At 42.2% G+C, this 24,801-nt stretch overlaps 1 pseudogene; it reads left to right on the top strand.

The window, feature by feature from the left end:
• LOC143385821 (VPS10 domain-containing receptor SorCS1-like) overlaps positions 1 to 24,801 on the top strand; it is a 64,368-nt pseudogene that overhangs the window by 12,597 nt on the left and 26,970 nt on the right.

Here is a 24,801-nt window from a genome sequence, read left to right as displayed (position 1 = left end):
CCCAGATAGATCACCATTATAAAATCTCCCCTGGGAAGGCCCAAATGGCAGTTATAACAGTTACTTCCCAATTACAGTCTCTCAATCATTGTTCAAACACTCACACCACCAGGGGTCCTCATAATCAGAATTTTGTAGCTTCCATGGTATTTTATAGAGCCTGGCACATTTCACTGGGAACCTCTTACATCAGTATTTTCAGAAGAATTTTTTACATGTTTGCATGCCCCTAAAGAAATTTAATTAGGGTCTTACTCTGTTTTGTACTGGTCTAACAGACTGAGATGAGTAATTTATAAAGAACAGAGATTTACTTGTTACAGGTCTGGAAGCCGGGAAGTTCATAGTCAAGGTACTTACATCTGGCAAGGGTCGTCTCATGCATCATTCCATGGTGGTAGGTAGGTTGGCAAGAGAACATGTGTACTAATGAGAGAGAAGGGGCCCACATTCATATTTTTATCAGGAAGGCCCCACCTCTCAGCACTCTTACAATGGACATGAAGTTTCCAGCTCTTGACCTTTGGAGGGTGATTTCAAACCAGAACAGTCAGCCCTCTGATTTCATGTATGAATGAATGCTCACTCTAGCACACAACTAGACATGAGCACAGCGGAGCAGGATGAGTGTCCTGTGAATTAGTAGGAGTGTGAGACTTAGAGTTAAAAAGGACCAGTCTAATGAGTCTAGGAAAATTCAAACAGGCCTGAGTCTTTCAGGGTTGAAGATTAAATAAGATAATACACAGAAAGCAATTTCTATTATTTCTTGCACAATAAACTTTCAAGAAACCTTTCTCTGCTTCTTAGTGACCACCAAGGTATGTTCTAGAGTAATCTAGTTTGCACCCCAACTTTGTGTGTGAGTCACATGAGTTCAATCCTATTGAATAAGTGCAGTGTAGATAAAACTTCTATCCAGTGCTCCTTCCACTGGCTGATTAAACATCTTATTTGAAGTCCAGGGTAAAAGGAAAGCGAGGAACGGGGAGACAGGAAAATGAGAAATGAAAGATGGAGACCAGGCAGAGATACACATGGGATTTTATTTGTCAGAGCCAACAAATAAAGGCACATCTCTCCATAGATGGAGAGAGGCAAAACAGGCTTGGGGATTTGGACTTTTATGGGGTGGTCTCAGGGATTAGACAGCCAGGTGGGTCCTGATGCTGTGTGTGTGTGTGTGTGTGTGTGTGTGTGTGTGTGTGTAAGTTTGTGAAGTTTCAGGATTGTTACGAGGGAGTTATGAGCCTTTCTCAGAAACAACCTTGGGTTGGAAAGTGAAATGTTTCTTAAAATGGTGGCTGTCACTTAAGATGGCCAGCCAGATGCTAAGCAAGGACCTTACACAGGACACTTTGCTCCATAGTTTTCTCCTTTCCCACTTATCAAGATCTTGCTAACCTGGGTCTGCCTACCTGGAGTAGTATGCTAGGTAATGCTGAGTGACTTGCTCCCTGCCTAAAGATTGCCATAGGATAAAGGGCTGAGGTCTATGATTTCTGTTTAGGATGCTCAGTGCAGCATAAGGATTTTTTATTTTGGTCTTTTTTTTTTCTTTTTAAAATTTTTTTTTATTTGTTCTAATTAGTTATCCATGACAGCAGAATGCTCTTCAATTCATTGTACACAATGGAGCCCAATTGTTGACTTGTCTGGTGGTACACTAAGTAGAGTCACATCATTCATGCAGTCATACACATACCTAGGGTAATGATGGCTGTCTCATTCGACCATCTTATTTTGGTCCTAATTAGTGGTCACAAGAATACTTAAATAACAACAGACACCCAAACTAAAGTTGACTATGTTTCATCATGAAATATAATATCGGTGTCACATTCTGCTTAGGTCCCATATATTTAATCAATATTTCAATACTTATGGTAATAGTGGAGATAAACTATTGTGATTTGCAATGCTTCTATCCCCCTTTTAAATCTAATGGGATCACCATTTCCCCACTTTTCTCCCCTGTCTTTCAGACCTCCTGTTGTATTCGGGCCCCTTCCTTTACACCACCCAGGCCAGAGTAATCAGTATGGTTACATTGGTTAACACCCTTCTTTGTTCTCATACCCAACCACTTAGACTTATGGTATATACACTGTGACATTTTTTGTTTATTTTTAATGAAATGGGATGTACGAACTCGGTCTCTACATTGCAGTTTTTGTCGGATGATCTTTAAGCTCCTTCGGAGACAAAATGTTACCGAAACCTGAGTTAAGCCTACTGTCATACTCTGACAATGAGCTTGGTTTCATGCAGTGTGTCTCTGACACTTCCTTGTATCTCTGTGTCTTGCTTCTGGACTGAGGCCTTAGTGCGGAGTTACTATGCCATTTATTTTTTTCTCTGAGTCTATGTCACAGAATCTGATAGACTCACACACCTTTCACTGCTTCGGTTAATCTGGGCTTCATTGTGGCTGATTGATACATTTGTTTTTCTATTGCAGAAGTCAGTGATGCCCTTGGAGAATCCCCATCTGGATTTTTTGTGGCTTTTCTGCTTTTGCCAGGCACTTATTTGAGCCAGTCTTCTCAGTTCTGCGTCTATATTAGGGCAGGTGACTAAAGGGCTTTGGATGTAAAGAATTTTCTATGATAGTCCAGGGGTTTGCTGGCCTGGGTTCAGGTGCAGAAACAATGGCTTTCATTCATTAAATTCAAGTAACTCTCAATTATATATAAAGTTTCCCCAACCATGGATTATGGAAACTGAGTCTTTCTCATATTCTCTATCTTCTCTATGGCTTGAGCATGATACTGCTTCACTGGGGCCAACCCTTCTTGAGTTAGAAGTGTCTAAGTCAAAATGTTGACCAAGGAGAAAATGGTCAAAGCTGCGAATAGAGTCAAACAAGAGAAGAAAGTGAAGCCTCATCTTATCATCTTTCTCTCACCCTGAAAGGTATTATTAGGAACTCTCACCTGAAGAAACTCAGAGAAAACTGTGCTAAATGGACAGTCTAAAACGCCTCTATAAAACTCTTAATAGCTGTGTGACTCTAGGAATCTTATTTAACATGTCTCTGCCCCAGTTTCCTACTATATCAAAGAGAAATTGCATCTGTCCTTTCAATCTCCCAGGTATCTTAACGACTAAATGAGATAATATGTTAAAAATTACCATTTTGATAAGCACATTTTAAATGCACAACAATCAAACTGCATTAAAAATAATTATCTGAATCCAGACATTAACAGAATACATTCCAGCCTTTAGGAGTTTGCAAATGAGTGTGGTATCAGACAGCGACTCTTTTTCCTAGAGAAGGCAGCTAATCTTGACTGCACATATCCCAGAACTTCTGTGAGTGATTGTGCCGTATTCCACCAACAGGGAGTTTAGTCCTTTCGTTCCCAGCTTTATTAATGCACCTTTAGCACTTCAAATCCTAGAGCATCCTGAAGAAACTTTATCATCACATTAAAATCTAATAAGAATAGCATCATTTTGTGCTATACTATATTCATCTTTGGATGAATCCAATCACAAGAAGGCCTGCCATTCAACAGTCTGAACCAGAGGGCCTCAACCCTGAGTACAGCCCCATGTAGTGGGGGACCTTCTAGATCTGCAACAAGACTGAGCATCCTCCCCAGAAATCATGAATCATGGTTCTTGGGAGTAGTTGGGCATCAACATTCAAAAAAATATCTATAAGAGATACTGCTGTTAAATGCTCAGAATAATTGATTATGACACCAATAAACTATTTGTGAGTTAGTTTTCAGAGAGATGCATGTAACTTCATGAGGCAGCTTTTGTTTTCAGTCTGCCATTATCTACCCCAAATTGCCTGCTCATTAGCTTCCCAGCATACATGACCCCCTTCATTTCATCCTCCACATAGTAGCTGGAGAGATCATATATCACCATGCATCTTACCCCAAACTTCTGCTTGGCACACTTTAATGGCTGTCCATTGCTCTTAGAGGAAAGGTCATATTCAGAAACTGGACCCTCAAGTCCCCAAAGGCCTGTGTTTCCTCGCCAGCCTCATTTTACAAGATGCTCTTGTCAACTCTTTCTTCTTCAGTCTCCTTTACCTGTTTCCACTGTACCATCTCCCCTTGCCACAGAGCCTTCCACTCTTCTTCCTTCTCTCTTTCTCATCGCCTCCCTCACCTCCCACTCTCTCACTCAGTTTTTTCATTTGGTTAATTTTTTTCTTCCTTCAGGTTTTCTCAGCTCAGTTATCATTTTCTCTGGGAAGACTTCCCTGAAGTTCCCAGTTCATGAGCTTTGCAGCTCTCCTTACTGTATGAACTCACCATGCCCCAAGACACTCCTTCATGCCTTTTTCTTTCTGGTGTGATTATTTAAAATGCATTTATCTCACTAATGATGTGGAAGCTCATGAAATCTCAGACCATGTTTGTATTGTCGATTTGGTTAATATTTACCTCCCTGCAGAATGTGTGTGTGTGTTTAGGAGATATATATGTATATTAAGGTTAGATATATGTCTATCTAGATATATGTACATACATCTAGATAGGTAAATGGATCTTCTAAGAACCTGATTCTGCTGTGGTCTTAGATAGTGTTTGGGCCTCAACATTTTAAAATATTTAAAACATTTTCCATTAGAGATGCTTATCGCTGCATTCATGTAAACATTGAGTAACTCCCTTCTTTCACCAACTGTATGCATAGAGAACTTTATCATAAATCAAGATGTCAGAATATTATCAAGCCAAAGGACCACATGAAATCCAGACAGATAGAACTTGGAGGGGTTTATGTAATTGACAAGAGGTCTAAGTCAAGGCCAACTAAAGGAAAATAGTGAATACCTAACAGGAAATTCACACCAATGTAGACTGAAATGATGTTGGCTGACATTTTAGTCTTGCCGGTTCTGTGGGTGGCTTCTCTCTCCTTCACTCTCTGTTTGTCTCTCTCTCAAGGGAGAATGAAGCAGAGTTAGCTGTAGGTGGAAATCTCCCCTCCATCCTCTTGTAAGCGATGGCCCCTGTCTGACGCCTTCTTTGTCCCCACAAAGCCTGTCTCTCTCCCTCTCCCACTCCACTGCTTGTTGAATGCCCTGGAGAACCCCATCTACCCCTGATATTTACCCCAGACCCTCATTTCAAAAAGTGGTCTTTTCCCCTCAGCACACACATAGGGTTGGCTTCCCAACTACTCTGTCAAAAACCCAGAAGACCTGGAGACGGAAGCTCACCAGAAACAGAAAGATGGATTCATTAGTCCACTCTGGTTGCCCAAGCAAAGGACAAGTTAGCAAGAATAGTTGACATTTATATTTATTAGTGAAGGGACTTCAAGTAATCGCACAATGCTTGAGCTTGTGGATGTTTGCTTCATACTTTTGAGTCGAGTTTCTTTTTCCACCCCAGGGGAGGACTTTGGCCTGTGTGTTTCCTGAGAGCTGTACTAGGTTCTCAATGAGTGTTAGCTGCTGTGTGCCCCTCAACAGTGCTCGGCTAGGCATAGATCAGAGGAGTAGGTCACACAGATTCCTAGGATTTGAACTGCTTTTCCTTTGGTATGAAATAATCCTTTAACCATCAGCTTTTAAATTTGGCCTTTTCAAAAAATGTGATACCATATAAACCTTACTTAATCAAAAAGGCATTTCTAGTTTAAAGGTATTTTTTTCTTTTTCTTTTTATCTGAAAATGGAAAAGACTATCAAAAAGAATGAAACATGGTTTGATAAAGATGGACTGTGTGAAAGAAGTTTTTAGTTCTTGTTGTTTTGCCAATTTGGTCTAAGGAACTTTGCTTCTTGAGAAACTAAAGAGGTCTGAGGTTTTGGATTAGAGACTTTACCTTCTGTCTGCTCATGGGAGATTTAGAGTCATATAATCCCAGTCCATCTTTGCAGAAGTATTGTAGGTCTTTCACAGCTGTGTTGTTTTTATAGTCATTGATTTTTGTGTAACACTTTATGGATTACTAATTATCTACATATTTTTAAGAATCTTTTGAGTTAAGATGGTGTGGTAGTATTGTGTCCATTTCATAGATTTGGTAACTGAGGCCAAAGCAGGCTGAATGATAGACCCCTTGTATGAAGTCATCTAGCTTGTTAATAACACACTGGGATTCAAGCTTCAGGGGCTTCAACTTTACTCACAGTGGTATGTTGAAATGGATGAACCAAAATCCAGAGGACCAGGTCAGAATCCTGGTCCACCAGTTACTAGCTGTGTTAACCTGAGTGGATGATGAAACCTCTGTAGACTTTGTAGTCTTCATCTGTCAAGGCATTTGAACTGTCCCTGTTCTTTTTTCCAGACTCAGATTCTGTGAATACTAAAATGAGACCATTTTCTTAATACAAAATACTGAATTTTAAGAGAATTCAGTGTCCTATCTGATGTTAGGCTAGGTGTCCTCTACCCTTCCTCCAACATGGTTAGGGAACCAGAAACAAAGAGAATGATTCAGGAGAAGCAGGAGGTACCTGGTGACCACAACAGGTAGGCTGAATTTTTGAAACCACCTGGGTGCAACTTTTATTGATGTGGATGATAAGACTGTTAACAAAGCCTTCTTGAGTAATTGAATATCGAATTGAACCTGATAATCAAACACTGTTAATCTCCAAAGCCTTGAAATTTCTGGTAGTTGGTGCCCTACATGTTTGGAGAGTATCCATCTTAGCAAATTCCTGTCTGCCAGGGAGTGTCAGGAGGGATTCTATCAAAACAGACAGATGTTCCCAGCTGTTGGAGGAGTCAGGACCAAAACAAAGCCCCAGGCCGCTAGAAAGTGCAGCCAAGCTCTGACTCCATTTCTGCTGACTCTGGGCTCTTTTGCAGGGTGATGTCCAGTGGACACTCATCCAAGTGGACTTTGGTGATGGCATTGCAGTGTCTTACGTCAATCTCAGGTCCATGGAAGATGAGATCAAACACGTCTATCAGAACATGCGCATTTTCCGAGTGACCATGCAGGTGGACAACAGTCTGGGGTCTGACAGCGCCGTCCTGTACTTACATGTAACTTGTATGTTATTACTGTTGTTGTCTTATGGCATAGCTTAAATTTGTTTTCTTTTAAAATGTGATCCCACATTACTTATCCAGAAGAAACACAAGAGTTACATTTTAGCAGAGGGGGGGGAAGAAAATGAGTCAGAGGGCAAAGTAGAGATAAAGTAAAAAGAAAATCCACGAGGGGAATCTGAGCCATCTTGGAATCTGAATTGCTTGAAATTATAAATGCAGTGAGATTATTTCTTCCAGATACCCCAGAGATATAGGACCTGCGTGTGGGTCTGAATCTGGGCAATTTTCAGAACTTCTCAGTTGAAACATGGCATGAGTTGCCCCCCACCACCAGCTCTTTGGTTACAAATGGTCAGAAACAAAGAAATGCACAGTTCAATCAAACTAGCTCAGGCAAAGGAATTGCTCCCCTAGCCACTTATTTCAGTTTTCCAAGTTATGTCTTGCTAAAAATCATCCTTTTTACATTTTCACTCCTTTTTTTTTCTTTTTAATGTGATTTCTGGGCTACTGTCTAATGATGGTTTGGTATTCCAGAGAAGGTGATATGGAGGGAAAGAGTGTTATGAGTGTTAAGAAAGCTACCCTAGGAAAGAGTTCCAAGACACGCTGTAGCTTTTCCCCATTGAGGAATCAGAAGGCACGGCTGGCTGTAATGAGATAACAACTAAATTATGTTGGGTATATTGTGTGTCATAAATATCGTATGCATGAAGTTGTCCCCCACAGTCCTCAGACTCATTTTGGTTCTTAGAAAAATAGTTTACATTAAAGTAATTTCTTTACATTAAGGCTTAGCACAAATTTCAAGTCCCCAGAGAAAGAGTATTAAGGCCTGGCAATACTCTATACCTCTCCCCTGCACCTTGTCCAGGGAACAAAATAAGAATAATGAAAGTGACATCTAGGTCTCTGTCTTTAAATAATAAGAATAATATAAAAACTGTGTGAAAGGACAGGACTATTTAGGGATGCCCAAGAGACAGTGTGGTTGCTGAAGACTCCAAATGTATTACTTCTTCTCCATCTTTGCCTATTGTACACTCATGGTTGGGGTTCTCTGAGAAAGCACACACTCCCTAATTTGGGTCTAAACAGAGTTAGACAGGGTTCCCACTTTGCTAACTGTCTCTCCCACTTTGGCTACACTTTATTAAGCTCTTCCTCTGTATGCCAGGTAAGCTTTGCACTATAAGCTCTTTATGTGTATTACCACACTTCTCAAAACAATCCTATGAAGTAGAAGCAGTGAGAAACCCTGCTTTGCAAAGGACCACAGAGCTAAAAGTGAATTGTTTGAGGTAGCTGATGTACTACCTAACAGAGCCAGGCCCCAGACTCAGGCCTGCCAATCTCAGGAATTCCAGTTCTTGATCACTAAAGTTAGGGTCAGTGTGAAGGGTGGCTTGGGGCTGCAGGAACTGTCTCCATCAGCAGGTATTCTCTCCCTCCATACCTTGGCAGACATCCTGAAGACACATGAGTGTTTAGGTTAGAAGTAGCTTCCTTGCTACACAACTATGCAGGTTTAAGATGCATTGCACAGGTTCCCCTCCATCTCATATAGCCAAGACACAATACCTCCTGTCCATCAGTGTTGATGGCAATAAAGGGATGATCATGAGAATAATCTAAAAATCTCTGAAGGTACACCACAAACAAACATTAATTATTGGTAACAAAAAAATGACTTGTGACACAAATGACAGTCCATTTGCTGAGAATGGTGGCCTTTCTAGTAGCTTATCATTCCCTAGAACTTGTTCTGTGAGGGTGGGTTTCTACTAGACAGTGACCCTCCTTGGGAAATGGAGCTGCAGTCCACTTCTCATGTATCTATTATGCATGCACCTCACTCCAGTCATGTACAACTCTGGACCTAGAATTCAGGAGTGGCTCTGATCTCCGCTTCTCAGGGCCTCCCATTGAGTCCTCCCTGGCTCAACCTCCCTGTGCCCCTGGGCACTTTTTCTCATTTCTGTACATGATCAGATCCCTTGAGGGATCTACTGCTTCCCCTAAGGATCGTCCCAGATTTCCTAAATCCAGGGAAGGAAAATAATAGATAGTTGACCTCTGTCAAGATTAAGGCCTGCCAAAGCCCAAGGCTTCTAAAAGAAATGAGTTTCTTTGTTCCTCTGCATTTTTTTTCATTCCATCAACCTGGTTGATCAGGTAAAATAGCAGGAGATGATTTGTGATTGAATGTTTGTGTTCTGACTTTAATCTCTCAGACTCCTCTTGGGTGAAGTTGTTGGGTAAGCCCACCTCCTCATATTAATGGAACCCCTTTCTGAGCTTGGCCTTGGGGATGAGAATTCACTCTTATATACAGATTGTGTTAAAGCAGGATCACATTTAAAGCTGTTTGTAGCTCACATTAACCTAATACCCACACCTCAGCAGGGTCCACAGGTTCTGACACATTAGCTCAGCACCTCTTCTAAAGTCTCTGGGGTGCTTTTGTCTGTTTTCGCATCTCTACCATAATTAATGACTTAGGCCCTTTCTTTCAGGTAGAGAAAACAAAGATTGGAGAAGCTCTCTGATTTTGGCACTGTTTTACAATAAAAGGAAGTCACAATAAGAGTAGCACTGAGTCACACTGCCAAACTTCTAATGCCTGGGAGGTGTAGTAAGTGATTTTTAGTGCCTAAGTGCAGGTGGGGGACAGAGTTGGCTTTGTGAGAGAAAAGTTTTTAAAAGTACTGGTCAGAGTTTCTGATGTGCTGTTTAAGTCCAAATGCTAGTCATATTACTCTGTCTCACTGAACCTAGATTTTCTTCTCTATCAAATGGAAGCACATCTTATTCTCAAAAGATCTATCAAGCAGTACCCTGTCAACTAACAACATTTGGTTTTCCATCATCTTAAAGTAGCATGTGCATTTGGACTTCATGGATTCTGAGCTACAGAACTAGCCACAAAGCTTGCTAACCTCCTCTCTGCCTCTGTCCCACTGACTCCCCCATCTGTCAACACCAGAAAACCCATTTCTTGTCTTACATACACATTCTCTCCAATCTCCAGTGCAGAAAGGTGATTTTATTCCAAATCAGAGGTTTTTCAATATGGGTTTGCAAGGGTCATCAAAAACAAATGGAGCCCATGTTCCTGCTTTAATGCATGCAGGAATGGGCCAGCTGCTCTGCTCTCACAGAGCACCTGGGTAATTTGTTGAAGGCTGACAGTTGGAAATTCCTTGGGGATAGTATTCACTATGCTCTGCTGTTTTGCAAACTAATGAGACACATGCTGCGGCCAGCATTGCCTTCAGCTGGATGGGGCAGAGATTTTAGAGGGCATGCAGATTTTTCTCAGAAAGCTGCCCTATCACAACCATCTTGCAGAAAAAAAAAACATTGAAGACTCTGCAAACTTGCAGGATGGGAGGTGAAAGAAGATGAGGTAGATGTTCTAGTTCTTCCTCAAACCATTTCCTTAACTGCTCCCTTACATAGGAGCAATTTGAAGATATCTCTCTGGCCCCACCTTTAGGGTAAAGTCATCCATATGGCTTGAAAAAAACGTGTGGCTTTGCAACTATCATGCCATCATTATATTGACTGGCAAATCAGAACAGGTTTTTTTTTTTTTTTTAAGTGTGGTTGAATGAACCAGCTGCTCAAAATTAAATAGTAATTTTCTTTTTCTGGGTTCTATCCCTAACCTACAAAATTAAGATAACAGGAAATGTAGTATCATAGTGTGCTTTGAACACAGTAGTATGCTTCTTATATATGCTGAAGTTTGAGAAAGTCTGATTTTGGAATTTCTTCCTTATAGTTCAAATCCCCTTTACTTCTTCTAGTGTCTTTTTGAAAATCACTTCAGATAAATAAGAATATTACATATTTGCAATATTTAATTAAATATTCAGAAGTCTTCAGGACATAAATGCTAGAGGGAGATCATAGCAGTGTGCGTGTATACACACACACACACACACACACAAAATGTTCAGTCTCACAGACATCAGCTGTTTCCTGCAGCATAGGAAGGCAATACAAAAAAAGGATAGGGAAACCCAATTCACCCAAGTAATTCCTAATTCTCTCAACCAACTTGCCAGGAATATTCATATGGAGAGATGCAGCGCCACCTGCTGTCCCTTTTGTGCATCGCAGGCACCTATATATAGAGCAGCATCTACCAATTTGTTTAGCTCTTTGAGCAGAACCATCAACTGGGGACTTCCATAGGGTGGAATTTTACTCTGTGGCTCCTTTAGGGAAGACTTCACCCTCTGTGCAGAACAGAGATGCTTAATGGTTAGGGTTCTGGACAGCAAAACCCCAGGTATTTTATACCCATGAAAAGTAGGTAAAGACAAGAGGTCAGGCAACTCTGAAAAATGTCACACTTTTATGGAGGTATAATGTATATACATGCAAGGATAAACTTATACAAGCCCATATATATGTACTTCAGAGCCTACAAGGCCAATGTGCTGTGTGTCCTTGAACCCTGATGGACCTGCTCGGCTACACGTTTCCCTCCATTTTTCCACTTAGCTGTTCTTGCATCCTTGCTGGTTGGCTGACATGGAAAGCGTATCTTCTCCTCAAGGTCTTATACTGGAGCATCACAAACAGACACTTGGTATAATCTTTCACTCTATCCAGGCCATTGTTCAAACATCATTTCTTCTGAGAAGGCTTCTTTAACCACTCCATCAAAATTATCCCTGCTTTATGTTTTCAATAACTTTTTCCCTTAAAATTACCTAAGCTTATTAAGTGCTAAATATCTCTGGTACCTAATATTATACTCAATACCTAACAGTACTGTTTAGTTAGCTTTTTCATCACTGTGACCAAAGGACCTGGCAAAAACAATGTTGAAGAGAGGAAGTTTATTTGGGGCTCATAGTTTCAGAGGTCTCAGTCCATAGATGGCTTACTCTATAGTTCTGGCCCAAGATGAGGCAGAACATCATGACAGAGGAAACTAGTTCAGGATCTGGCAACAAGGATGCAGAGAGATCTTGACTCCCCAGGGACAAAATATAAACCCTAATGGCTCACCCCAGTGACCGACCTCCTTCAAGGATACCCTACCTGCTCAGAGTTACTGTCCAGTTAATCCATATCAGTGGATTAATTCACTGATCAGATTGTATCTCCCAATTCTACCATTCTGCATCTGAACAATTCTTGCATTTTCTCAGACATCAGCTTTTGGGGGATGCCCCATATCTAAACCATGACAAGTGCTTAAGAATTATTGATTGAATGAATGACCATGACTCACTAACAAGGTGTCCTATTTGTCATTGACACAATGACAGGGAGAGCATCACAGAGGAGGTGATGCTGGAACTGAAACCTGAAGGCTGACAGGGCCATGAGAAAGGTGTATAAGCACAGGCCCTGCAGAAGGCAAAGGTGTGCCTGCTGGGGGAAAAGTGTGAGTGGCATTGGCAAGATCTGCACAATCAATGATGGCAAGACCAAGGGGCATGTTCCAAAGCCCGGAGCACACTGGCACAGAGCCCTTCCTGTATGCCTCTTTCCTGGGCAAGCCTAACTCAGCCCCAAATATAGTGTGTTCCATGCTTACCAGGCAGATTCCCATTCACATGCTCACACACACAGGCACACCTATACACACCTTTGAAATGCAAAAATAATAAAGAAAAATTACTTGTGGAATGATTTGGGGATTTGCATACTTCTCACCCCAATATGATTCTCGGCAGGTCCCCATGATTCTGGTTTATCACCAAGGCTATAATTTCTTGGAAAGACCTTGCATCTCCCTGTGAAATCTTGTCTGTTCATTTAAGGACTTCATAAACTACTTGTAAATTTTTTTAACTTTCACACATCTATAACTCAGGTTATAGACCTGGAAGTAAGATCTGTAAATACAAAATGACAAAATGACTTTGTTTGCAATATATTTCTGTTCTCCAAAGTGGTGAGAGCACCAGGCACTTCCCTTAGGGAAGGTGGCTGTGATGTTTGCGAGGCTTCTGAGTAAATATGTGTTCTCTCAGAGCAGGGAAGGCAGAACAGCTGAAGCTCTTTCCTCTCCATGGCCCCTCTTTTTCTTGTGTTTTAGGTCCCTTGGAGCATGTGCACCTATCTCTTCCCTTTGTCACCACAAAGAACAAGGAGGTCAATGCAACTGCAGTGCTGTGGCGCAGCCAAGTGGGCACCCTCACTTATGAGTGGTGGTATGGAAACAACACGGAGGTGAGTCTGCCTTCTGTACAGGGCTGGTGACTGAGGCTCAGCTTATGCTGGCTGAAGCCAAATGGAAGGGAATATGGCTTATGAATGCACGAGTTCAGGGGGAGCCCTAGCTGCAGGGCCAGCAGGCGGTCTATGTTAAGTATCTCATTACAAAGAGGCAACCCATATCCATTACAACCCCCTCCCCACTGCCGCATAAATGCATGTACATACACACACATACACACACACACACACACACACACACACACACACACACACAAAATGACCTCGCATCCTAAATCAGACATGGTCCTTTCTTTAGGTCAGCTTCATTTTTTATGTTTTCTGTAAATATCCTGGTACTCAAAAGTCAGCAATAATTTTAAAACCAGTAGAGACCTTAACCTTCATTTACTCTTAGTCCTTCCTTTTTCAGGTGAGAAGAGTGAGGCTGCTACAGCAGAAGTAGCTTCCTCCAATCTCTTCTAGGTGCTTCATAGAGACGCAAAATCCCAGGCCTTCTGCTCCCTTTATTCATTTTCCTTCCTGTCCTCCAGGCTGCATGGTCTTTGTCAGTTTTGAACTCATTCCATTCTCAGAAGATTAAATACTTCCAAATGTCAGTAAAATAGTGGGATTAAGGCCCAAAGCATCCCTTCCCAAAAGGGCACTCAGATGAACCTCCCTGGACAGGGACACTGTATCATCTTCCAAGAGTTACATTCACTCTGTGGCTTTGCTCTTCCAATGCTATACACCTAATTTTAGTAAAAACTTGATTTTGATAACTGAATTTTGGCTTTAACATAGCTGTGCACATGCAGGGAGGAGAGCTCTCTTGCACCTAGACCTGCTGCAAGCCTTATAGGGAAGGAAGCTCTTGCCCCCACTGCTGCACAACAGAGTACAAAAGAAGCTCCTTGATTTCTTCTGAAGCTATGCATGCAAATGTAGCCCATTGGGCCCACTGACCATAGTGAGAAAGGAGAAATCAATGCTATTTGCCTGAAAGCTGGTATAGACTGTGAAAGCACTAAACAACTTTCTTCTCTGCCTCCTATTATTTTTTTTCTTAATTTTAATATAAAACAAAATTCTCAGCCGACCCTATTAAAAATAATTCTTATGCTGGACTTTAGTCTGCCCTTCACCATACAGGGAATTAAATGAATTTTGATTTTAGAACTAATTAAGATGGGAAAGAAATATTTGTGAGGAGTGAGTCATGGGAGGTCAGCAGATTAATAATTTTTTCTTCTAGAAACTTGGCATCTGCTTATTTTACAGCACTCCTCCAATACTTGTTTTTTTTTTTTTTCTTTCTTTCTTGAGTCCTGAAACCACAATCCAATAACTACTTATTTTCACGGAAGCTACTTCCAGGAAACTGTTGATGGTGCTTCTCACAGGGAGCCGCCACACCTCCCATTTCTATCTATTGTCCAATTTAAGTGTCCACGGTTGCTGTGTTCCATTGGAATTTCATATAATGGTAGAGCCTAGAGATGAATGTTTGGCAATGTATAGATTTTCTGTGGCTGCTATTAAGTTTAGATTAATAAGAGATCCCCTTTCTTGTTTGATTTGAAAGTGTGCTTGGATTAAAACATGTTCTTGATCAAATTAGATTGTGAAAAAAGAGAGACATGTAACCCATCAACAAGAAAGACCTGTTGATTTTCCAGTCTAGAGTCAGGATGATACCAGGAGAGAGGTGTCCAATCCCCCCAAAATGGATGGAATCACATGGGGCCATTGTTGCAATAGACAGCCTCCCCTCTGGCCTGCATTTCAGGTGATGGGGATGCATAGAAAGTTCCATGCTAGTGTACCAAGAAGAGCCCCTGCAGAGTTACTGACCAGCTAGTTCACGGCTATTTCAACTTTAACTAAGCAGCTTTCTGCTTGCTCTGTTTCCTATTTATTATAGCCCTTGATCACCTTGGAGGGAAGCATATCATTCAAATTTACTTCAGAAGGAATGAACAGCATCACAGTGCAGGTCTCCACCGGAAATGCCATTCTGCAGGACACAAAGACCATTGCAGTATACGGTGAGTGCCTGTCTTTGCTGATCTGTCCCTGCCCCCATGCTCAGATGAGGATGTCTGGTACCATAGCACTGGGAGTCTTTCTGGCTTAGACTTTCACCTGGACAGTTGAGAAAGAGCTGAGATGATTCTGGTCTCCTCCTTTAGGGAAATTTGATTCGCCAACAAAACTGCAGCCACAGGACCAAGAAGGAGTTTGTTCTGTGTTTGTTTCTTTTCTTTCTTTCTTTCTTTTTTTTTAAAAGAGAGAGAGAGAAGAGAGAGAGAGAGAGAGAGTTTATTTTCCAGTTTTCAGTGGACACAACATCTTTATTTTATTTTTATATGGTGCTGAGGACAGAACCCAGTGTCCTGTGCATGCCAGGCGAGCATGTTACTGCTTGAACCACATCTCCATCCCTGTTCTATGTTCTTGAAGTTGGTCTGAAGCACTTAGACTGTTGGCTCACTCACCTTAAGAGGAACAGGCTGGGTTTCATTATGAGTAAAGCTGGTTCATTTCACTTGAGATGCTGGTAGCATTTGAATAGCTAAAACCAGTTCTAAAAGAAAAGAGCTAATGCTGCGGCATTTTTTGAAAGTTCAACTTTAAGAGAAATCTTCCATTATCAAATTACTTTTAAAAATCTCTTTCAAAAGTCAGCATTTAAAAAAAATACAAAAAAACCACGAACAAACAAAAAACCCTCTACTCGACTAAAAGCAAAGCAAAGGAAGGGTCATAAGTGGATATCACTTGTAGCAGTAGACTGGCTATTGAACAATCTGATGTATAGAACAATTTTGTGATCAAGCTGGGAAATTGAATGTGGTCAAAGCATTAGATGGAATGAAAATGTGCTGAACTGGAAAAGTGTGATCATTGCTTGGAAATGGGATATAAAAACAATATATCCAGATTGATACCATTTTGGTAAGTTTTTTTTTCTGCATAGAAAGCTGTTCAGGTGGATATGAACAAGGTGTTATCAGGAGAGGGTAAAAAGGCAAACATTTAATATTAATATGGAAGGGGTACATATGTATCACAGAATAGTTGGAAAAGAGGATTTAAATTTAGGTGAGGAAAATATATGCTGTGCCGAAAGAGAGAACAAGAAGGTGGGAAGGAGAAAGGCCGAGAAAGGGCAGCAAGGACCCCAGTTCTGTAAATTAATTGATGCTGATGAGATAATTTGGGACTTCTTCTTTCTGTGGAGAGTCATATTTTGTTTTTCATTCCTCCTCTTGCCAGTTTGATGTTCAAAACCTGAAAATCATTTGTAGGCCACTTCAAGCATGTCGAGGAACCAAGGGCCAAGGACACTATTCCATGCATGGCCGGCCAGGAATTAGATTTCATGATTTTTCTCCTCTCCCTTCCTCCTGAAGAGACTTGATCAGTCCAGATAGTAGCAGAAAGTAAACAAGGGCTGAGAATTTCCTAACTAGGCCCCATCAGTGAGTACAGCTTCTCCTCCAGGTGGCCATTGAGTGGCTGTGTGCTTCTCTTTCCTCCCCCACCTCTTTTCTTGGTCCAGGTAATGCATTTAATGCATTTAATCTTCTTCGTATCAAGCCTACTACCAGGCAGGTGATATTATTAGTCATTTTCTCCTGGAGGTAAATAACTTGCCCCAGTTAGTAAGAGGTAGAGTTGGACCTCCAACCCAGACCACCTAGACCCAGGGCCCATGGTCTGAAATCACCCTGATTGACTGACTTCGGTTTCTTTTCCATCGGATGCTCTATTTCCTCTCTCTGCCCCTTCTGGATGTCACAGGCTGCACTAAAGGCACTCAGCCATTAGCCTGACAGATGTCCTCTTTGTTAAGTGTATGGACAGCTTCCTCATTAGAATCACAAAGAAAACCTTAAATCTGGAAGGGTTTTGGCCTTTTCTTAACAGGTGTCATTTTACAGATAGAAACTTGAGACCCAAATTTGGATGAGTACTGGTTTAAAGTCATTTCACCAGAAGTGGTCATGGTGAAGGTGATAATAACTAACACTGATGAAGCACTTACCACCTGTATCTGTTCTAAGCACTTGATGTATATGGTCTGTTTTATTGAATCCATTGAACCGACAAGAAAAAAATCTGTAATTATCTCTGTTTTACAGGTAAGCAAACATGAGATAAGTGTAATGAATAAACAGCGTAAGGATTCTGAACCCAGAGGGCAAGTTTCTATGCACCTTCCACCCCGCTGCTGTTCCTTCTTCCTCTTTCTGCAGTCTCCTCAAAGGAATCATCTGAGGGTGACTCACTTTACACAAAATGCATTCTCTCTCTCTTCATTAAAGATTTCAGCAGAGGAAGTGGTCTCCTCCTCCTTTAACCAAATCCCTGAGCCACCGACCATCCTTAACTCATCCTCAATCAAGCGAGTTATCCAAGATGTCTACACAGGATTTGGAATTTTTAGTGACAAGTGTGACTTATTAAGGGAGAATCACACCAGACAGAATTAAACAGGCAGGATTGAACTCCACTGAAACAAAAGGCAGAAGACCCAACATGCTGGGATTAGCTAATAAGAAAGTACTGGAGGATATTGAGGAGTACATGGAGTTTTCAGTGTCATTAGTCCTCTGCTCGAATGAATGACCCTTTGGGGGAAGTTAGTTTCCCATCCTCCCTCATAGCCAAGGAGACAGGGAAACCTTTATTTCTTGATGATAATGAACCCTTTCCTGAGTTGTAGCAGATTAGAATCTTGAGCATCTCAGTGGGGCAGAGAAAGAAATTACAGCTGCAAATTATTTAGAGTAAATGCTCAAGGAAAGGGAGGTCAGGGGCCTCCTGTTAGACACCTATCTAAAGCTTAGTCAAAGGGCAGAGGATACCGTTATGGTCAGAGGAAGAAGGCATTCCACAGAGAAGTGGATGGAGGGGCTGGAGGTGCAGCCCAGTAGCAGATGCTTGGCCAATATGCATAGCATACAGGAGGCCCTGGGTTCAATCCCCAGCACTGCGCATACACAATAAAACAAAATTTGGCTGAGGAAGGAATAGAATGGAATTCCTAATACAATGGAAGAAAGAAAATCTAGTTTGCATTATTTCCATTAATTTGCTCCAGGGTATGGGTTTGCCTTTAAATAAAAAATGCAAATGCTCTTTCAGCACCTGCAAAAGAGCTATATTTCTGGTGTTTGCCTGAAGTCCTCCCACAGACAGCCCCTGTTTATTGAATAAATTCAGCCACACCATCACCACTTTTCCAGCCATCATCATGGAGGCAGCTGTGTCATCCATGTCCTTTCACTAAGGTGAACACTGTCCCCTGTAGATAACTCTCTAGAGCTTGGTGAGAGGTGCAGAGAAAGTGAGAGTAACATAAATCTATACCATCAGAGCTGCAAAGTTACGACTCAGTTGGTGCATCTTCAGTGCCACGGTTTACCATGCTGCTAATTAACATGCATTTTGTTATTCTCCATCAGAACTGAATCAGTGATATTCACCTAGGTGACCAGTGACTCATAAAATAGTCAAGCTTTGAAAAATATGTTTTTGGAATCAGATTCCTGCCATAAATTCACATCTTATAATGTAAGCATCTTCAAAGCATATGTTGGATAAACCATGAGCATCATTAGGAAGTGCACAAGGGGGATTTTATGTTTCCTGAATTTATAATTGATACCAGTGACATCGCTTAGCCCCAACTGAAACCCAAGGACATGCTTAAAATAAGTACTGTGTACTGAAGAAATAAACATAGAAATAACAGAGAGCCTTCGCTATAATTTAACCATTTATTTATTCAATAAACATTTACTAATTAAATGTCCCAGAGATAATAATTGAAAACCTACTATGTTCTAGCACTCTTTCACAGCCAGGAACATAGTCCCTGTTCTTAATCATTTTACATTCCAGTTAGGGAGACATGTAGTGAAGACAAATTAGATAATATTAGGTATAAAGAAGACAAACAGGATCCAGAGATGGAGGGTACTTGGGGTTGGTGAACAGGAGGCTTCCTGAGGTCAGTTGGTCAGAAAGTCTGCTAGCAGACTGAATAATGAGAAGAGCTACATGCTGTAATGTGGAGAGGCAGAGGTGAGCTGAGGTAGGAGAGTAAGTCTACACCAGGGTGTGGGGGAACAGGAAGGCTTGGTAAGAATCTAAACTTCACTGTGGAGTCACTCACAGGTTGTAGGGGAGAGCTTACCTGGGTGTGTCCTTTGGCAAACACTGCCCTGTGTTAAGATATGGAAGCCATAAAGATGCACCCTAGAAACTTCCAACTCTGGGAAGCAAAACTGACAAACCCTGGATGCTGTGCTCTGGAATTCCTCACTGTCCTGGGCCTGGTTTCTTCTTCTAGGGATGGGTCCCAGCCAGTGATGGGGGTTCCAGGGCTACCGAGGCTGGCCCATTCCTGGGACACAGGGGACTCCTTTGCAGGTCAGCTTTGGTTCAACATCTCCCAGTCATCTTGCTGAGCCTTCTGCATGCTGCAGGGCAGTCACCAGCCCTCTTCCTCTATCTAACAGCTCTGCAGGCCTGTGAGCTGATGGCTCACCATGCCTCCCCTGGGTCCCTCCTCGTTTTCTCCCAAAGATGATTCTGTTCATAAAATCTTTGCTTGTTTAATCCCCAACCCATTTCCTGGAGGATGCAGATGAACCCAGGCCTAATTCAGGGGTTACACAAAAACAAACACAGTCCTCAACATAAGGAGCTTAACATTCCTTTCAATGAAACTTCTTTGCAGACAAAAGATAAAGTAACTATAATAAATAAAAGTATATAATTATATAACTATTATTATACAATCAAATGATAAAAGTATGTGAAAAACATAGTAGTTTCATTAAAAAATTAAAATGTTTGGGGTTTGGTAGAATGGTCAGTCTGGAAAACTTAAACTAGAGCTTGAAAGCTTTGTGGAAAGACAGTGGGGTGAATGGGCATTCCAGGTGGAGAAAGAGGACAGGGAAAGACCCTGGGGTCATAAGTATATCATGTATTCCGAGCTCAAAGGTCAGTTAGTATCCAGGAAGGCCAAGTCTGGAATTGGGGATAATAGTCAGAGTCTATAGAGCTAGGAGTGAGCCAGAGTCCTAGAATTTGGTTTATAAAGTAAGAAACTAATGAGATACCAGGGACAGGGATAGAAAGTTTTCTTTCTCTGGTGAGTGTGAAAGGAGACAGGACCCTCCATGAGGGCTTTGCATCAAATACAAAGTTTATGCTGCTTGACTAAACTACCTGACTTCCAGTAATCCACCTGCTGTTGTATCCCCAGAGGAATTCCGTTCTCTTTGCTTGTCCTTTTCTCCAAACCTGGATGACTACAACCTGGACATTCCTGAGTGGAGGAGGGACATCAGCAGAGTCATCAAAAAATCCCTGGTAGAAGTGAGTGCCAAGAGTTCTTCTCTCATTTGGACCCATTTTCTCTCTGTTCTTGGAGAACTTTATGGAAGAACACCTAAGAAGGGACAGGAAAGAGATGGGGCCACAGGAAGCTAGTTCTGAGGTGTGGTGTCACTGGTGCTGAGCCCCCACATGCAGGCCTGTGGCAGGCACCAGGGTAAAGAGCAACCGTGAGGGTCATGAGGTGCTTGTCCCTCACAGAGTTGATTCTGCTTAGAGAGAGTTCATGATGGATGAGGCCTTTAGTGTAAGATGAGCCACTGTGCATAATGATGGAGGGGCATGTGCCAGAGTGTCCTCGTGGGCAGGTGTAATCACTAAGAGCACCCTGGGTGCCAGCCCCACCACTGTGTGCAGTGAGGACTCATACCTGATGGTGGGTCATATGTGCTGCTTCTCTTAAATAAGACATTTCCCTCCTGTACCAGTATCATGAGGAAGCTATTACTATTTTATTTTCATAGATGAGGCAACTGAGGTTCAGAGAAGTTAGAAGACTTTCATAAACTCTCACAGACAATAGGTGACAAAGCTTCAGAGTTGAAATGAAGGGCCTGAGTCCAGTGTTTAAGGTTTTGTAATGCAACATGATCTCCTGAGGTTTCTAGGAGCATCCAAGAGGGTACACTTTATCCCTCCCTGAGCAGATGTTCCTGAAGAGTGGGTAAGAGACCCTTTGTGGGGGTACCATCTTCCCCGACCTACTCCACTTGCAGGAGTAAGCACAGTGGGATAGAAGCTCCGTGGCTGCTTGGACTAGGTGCACAAACCCAGGACATTAGGCACGAGCTGCCTTTTCCTGAGGTTCTAAACCCACACAGAAAACCAGTTTAAGTTTCTGTATATCCTACTCCCAACACATATTATCACTGATGGAAAATGGTGTTGTAATAAGACCTTCAGAGAACCCTGGTCAGAAAAGAGATCTTATATCAGCCTCTCAGCAGTCCAGTCCTCACACCATCACCTTTATTGACATTTGTTTAGCACTTAAAATATTCTAGACCCTCCCGTCCGTACTTCATACTGTTTAATGTTAAATACCAAGGATAAGCCTATAAAGGTATAAGAGACATCAAGGAACTTGCCCAAGGTCAGGCCGCTACAAATTCAGGCTCAGACCTTCAAGGCTAAAATCTCCATTTTGTCGTTTCCTACTGTTCCACAGTACTGCTGTCTATTGTCTTTCTTCAAGGAGAAACAGGGATGGAAGCCATATTGCGGTAGAGAAGGGGAATCTTCATGTGTCTCCTGGTAATTGCAGTCCAGCTCTGTCTCCATGGCTTCACCAGGCATGGCATTATTAAAGCTTCAACACTATGGCTACCAGGAAGGGCAGCTACTAGACTAAGGACTTTCTGTCTTTGGAGCCATCTTTCCCTGGAGTGACAATTGGTTTCTTTCTCCTGCTATTCAAGCGAGATGACTTACAACTTTTCATGAACCCACTCACAGCCCACCTGGTTAACTCTGCAACCTTCTAGAGACATGGGATCCCTTAGGGACCTAAGTATCCCAGGCAACAATCCAAACCCACCAGGTGATTGTGGGCACCAGCTCAGGCACCAGCTCAGCAGTGATTAGCCTTCTGGGATGATTTCTCTTCACATTATCTAGAGGTCAGATGCCCTGGGCCGCCTCCTTCCCACCAGCTGTCCAGTAGGCCAGAAACCACTGCTCATCAGTATTCCTAAGGATGCTGCATATTATAATCAGCTAAACAAGAATAAATGTGTTGCTCAGCATCCTTCAGGACAGGGTGGTTGGGGGGATGGTAATATCTTTTAGTACCCCAAATTTTCCAGTTACTCCATCCCAGTAGGCAGCTGATCCAGCCTGTGTTCCCCTGGAACCCTGTCTTTGAGATCAGCAATTACATTTGGCTACTTTCCTAAGTCTTAAGGTACACATTGCCAAGTGTGCCCTAACAATTCCTATAAAATGTACAACTTAGAATCGGTTTATTGGCAGTTTTCTTCCTATTCATTTATGTGACAGAATTTGGTATAAAATTAGTGGTCCATTCCTCATCAAATTGGCTTTTGCTATTGACATATCATGATGAAATCTTTAATTAAATCTCATTCAGGAAGCATTTTTGTTATAATGAGGATGATTTAATTTAATCTCTGAGTTTACAATCTAATAGGGGCATTAAACAGCATGTGCTCAGCTGTAATGGGAGCTGGTATGTGTGTTTGTCAGGAGAAAGGAGGCCTAGAGTTCAGGTTACCATCACAGGCTTCACCATGAAATGCAGCTTTATAAGCCTCACAGCCTCTTCCTAAATGGCCTTGAACCACTATTTCACCTGCCCTCAGCACCCAACTTTCCTGGGGTGGAGATAAGGACACATACCTAGATCCTGGTTCAGGAGAGACTTGTCTTGGCTGCTAGGGAGCTGTGGTCAGAGGCTTTACCTGCCTTGTCCTGGATCATGTCATCTCACAGGGTAGCTCCAGTTGAGTGATGGACATGTATGGTTATACACACAAAGTCCTGGCCATCTCAGCCCAACCAACAAAAACTCTGAAGGCCAGCCTTTCTCCCCACAGGTCCTTTGAGACTGGACCTACATGGCTTCTCAGTTCCTCCCCTGTCCATGCCTGCTAACTTTCCCTACCCCATAGGTGTTATTCTCAAGCTCTTCTTACTAAGTTCCCTGAACACTAAACTCGGAGTGAGCATCCTGAGGCACCAACCTGTGATGTGATTTTTTACCATCCAAGTGAGGTGGAACTATACTTGCTTGCTTTATTATTTATTTATTTATTTTGCATAAAACAGTATCTATAGGTTACTTAGCAAAATTCCAGGCACACGATAAGGAATCAAATGTATAAAAAATTTGTGACTGCTTCAAAAATGTAGCTCCAAGACAGTCACCTACTTGAGAAACTAGGGAACAATGTACTGAAGTGTGTGGATTTGTAAATGACTCATGAAAGGTAAGCAGAGTTCTATCTGCAAAGAGAAAGAAAAGACATCCCGAGGGAGGTGGCAGGCACACAGAGAAACACAGGTAAAACTTGATGGGGTACACATAAAGATTGAATTGGGATTTCAGTGGTGGATGTTTAAGTGAGAAGGAACCAGTAGGATCATTAGTGTGGAAGAGGACTCCTCAGGGTCTCATAGGATGATTGCATGTAACAGAGTGAGGAGGGCATAATACAGGAGGTGAGTGTAAGGCTTCAGGCTAAGGAATCTGGGAAGGGCCTACTTCCTGTCACCTCAAAGATAGAAAGAAAATGGCGGGGGGTGGAATGGCAAGTTCTTTTTTTGACACATTTGTTGGAAGTCCTAGTGAAGAGCCAAGCAGTGTGTTCTGACTGACCATGAAGAGAAAAGATGGGATTATAAATATTGATTCTAGAACTGTCTAGAGAGAGGGATTGGGGGACACCCTGGGATATAAGTTCAAGGGAAAGCTAGAAAAAGGCAAAGAGGAAATTGAGTAATATTTCTAATTTTTAAGAGAAGCGTGAGCACAGCAAGTGAAGAGCTCAGAGTGCTTCATGGAGCAGGACTGGCCATCAGCTTCTGGTACTGGACAGAAGTGAACAGGAGCCCCTGAGGGCTGTCCTAGTTGGGTTGATAATTAGAATATGACTGGTGGATTTGAAGAGTATCTCCACTTTGGTGACAAAGGAAGAAACTGGGTTAGCACGGATGATGGCCTGGGGGGGGGCAGATAAAGAAGTTAGTGAGGGTCCCTGTTTTCTATTTGAGGAAATATAGGCAGTGAGAAGATAAGTGATGGGTGAGTCTCACAGTGGCGGAGCTGGGAAAAAAACCTCTGTGGATCTCTCTGGAGTCTGCACTTGTGATCCAGGGGTGCCTCTCCTGTGCCTTCCTGCCAGGAGCACCCAGGCCTCTGCCTTCATGTCCCCCACACACTTCCCTGTATCTTCTGCCTGAACCCACATCCCAGCTGAATACCTGGTTCCTTTTCACCATTTTCTGCAGGACCTCACCTGAGCCTCTCTTTCTCAGGTCACAGGAATTCCAAGCCAGCACATCCTGGTGGCAGTACTGCCTGGTTTACCCACCACTGCCGAGCTCTTCGTCTTGCCTTACCAGGATTCAACAGGAGAAAACAAAAGGTCACTGGAGGATCTGGAGCAGGTAAGTCCCCTAGCAAACATTTTCAGCTTCTGCTTGCAGTCTGGGTCACCCCACTGCTAGTTCAACCATCACA

The sequence above is a fragment of the Callospermophilus lateralis genome, assembly GCF_048772815.1.
Source record: "Callospermophilus lateralis isolate mCalLat2 chromosome 11 unlocalized genomic scaffold, mCalLat2.hap1 SUPER_11_unloc_3, whole genome shotgun sequence".
Taxonomy (NCBI): Eukaryota; Metazoa; Chordata; class Mammalia; order Rodentia; family Sciuridae; genus Callospermophilus; species Callospermophilus lateralis.
This window is presented reverse-complemented; position numbering and strand designations above follow the sequence as displayed.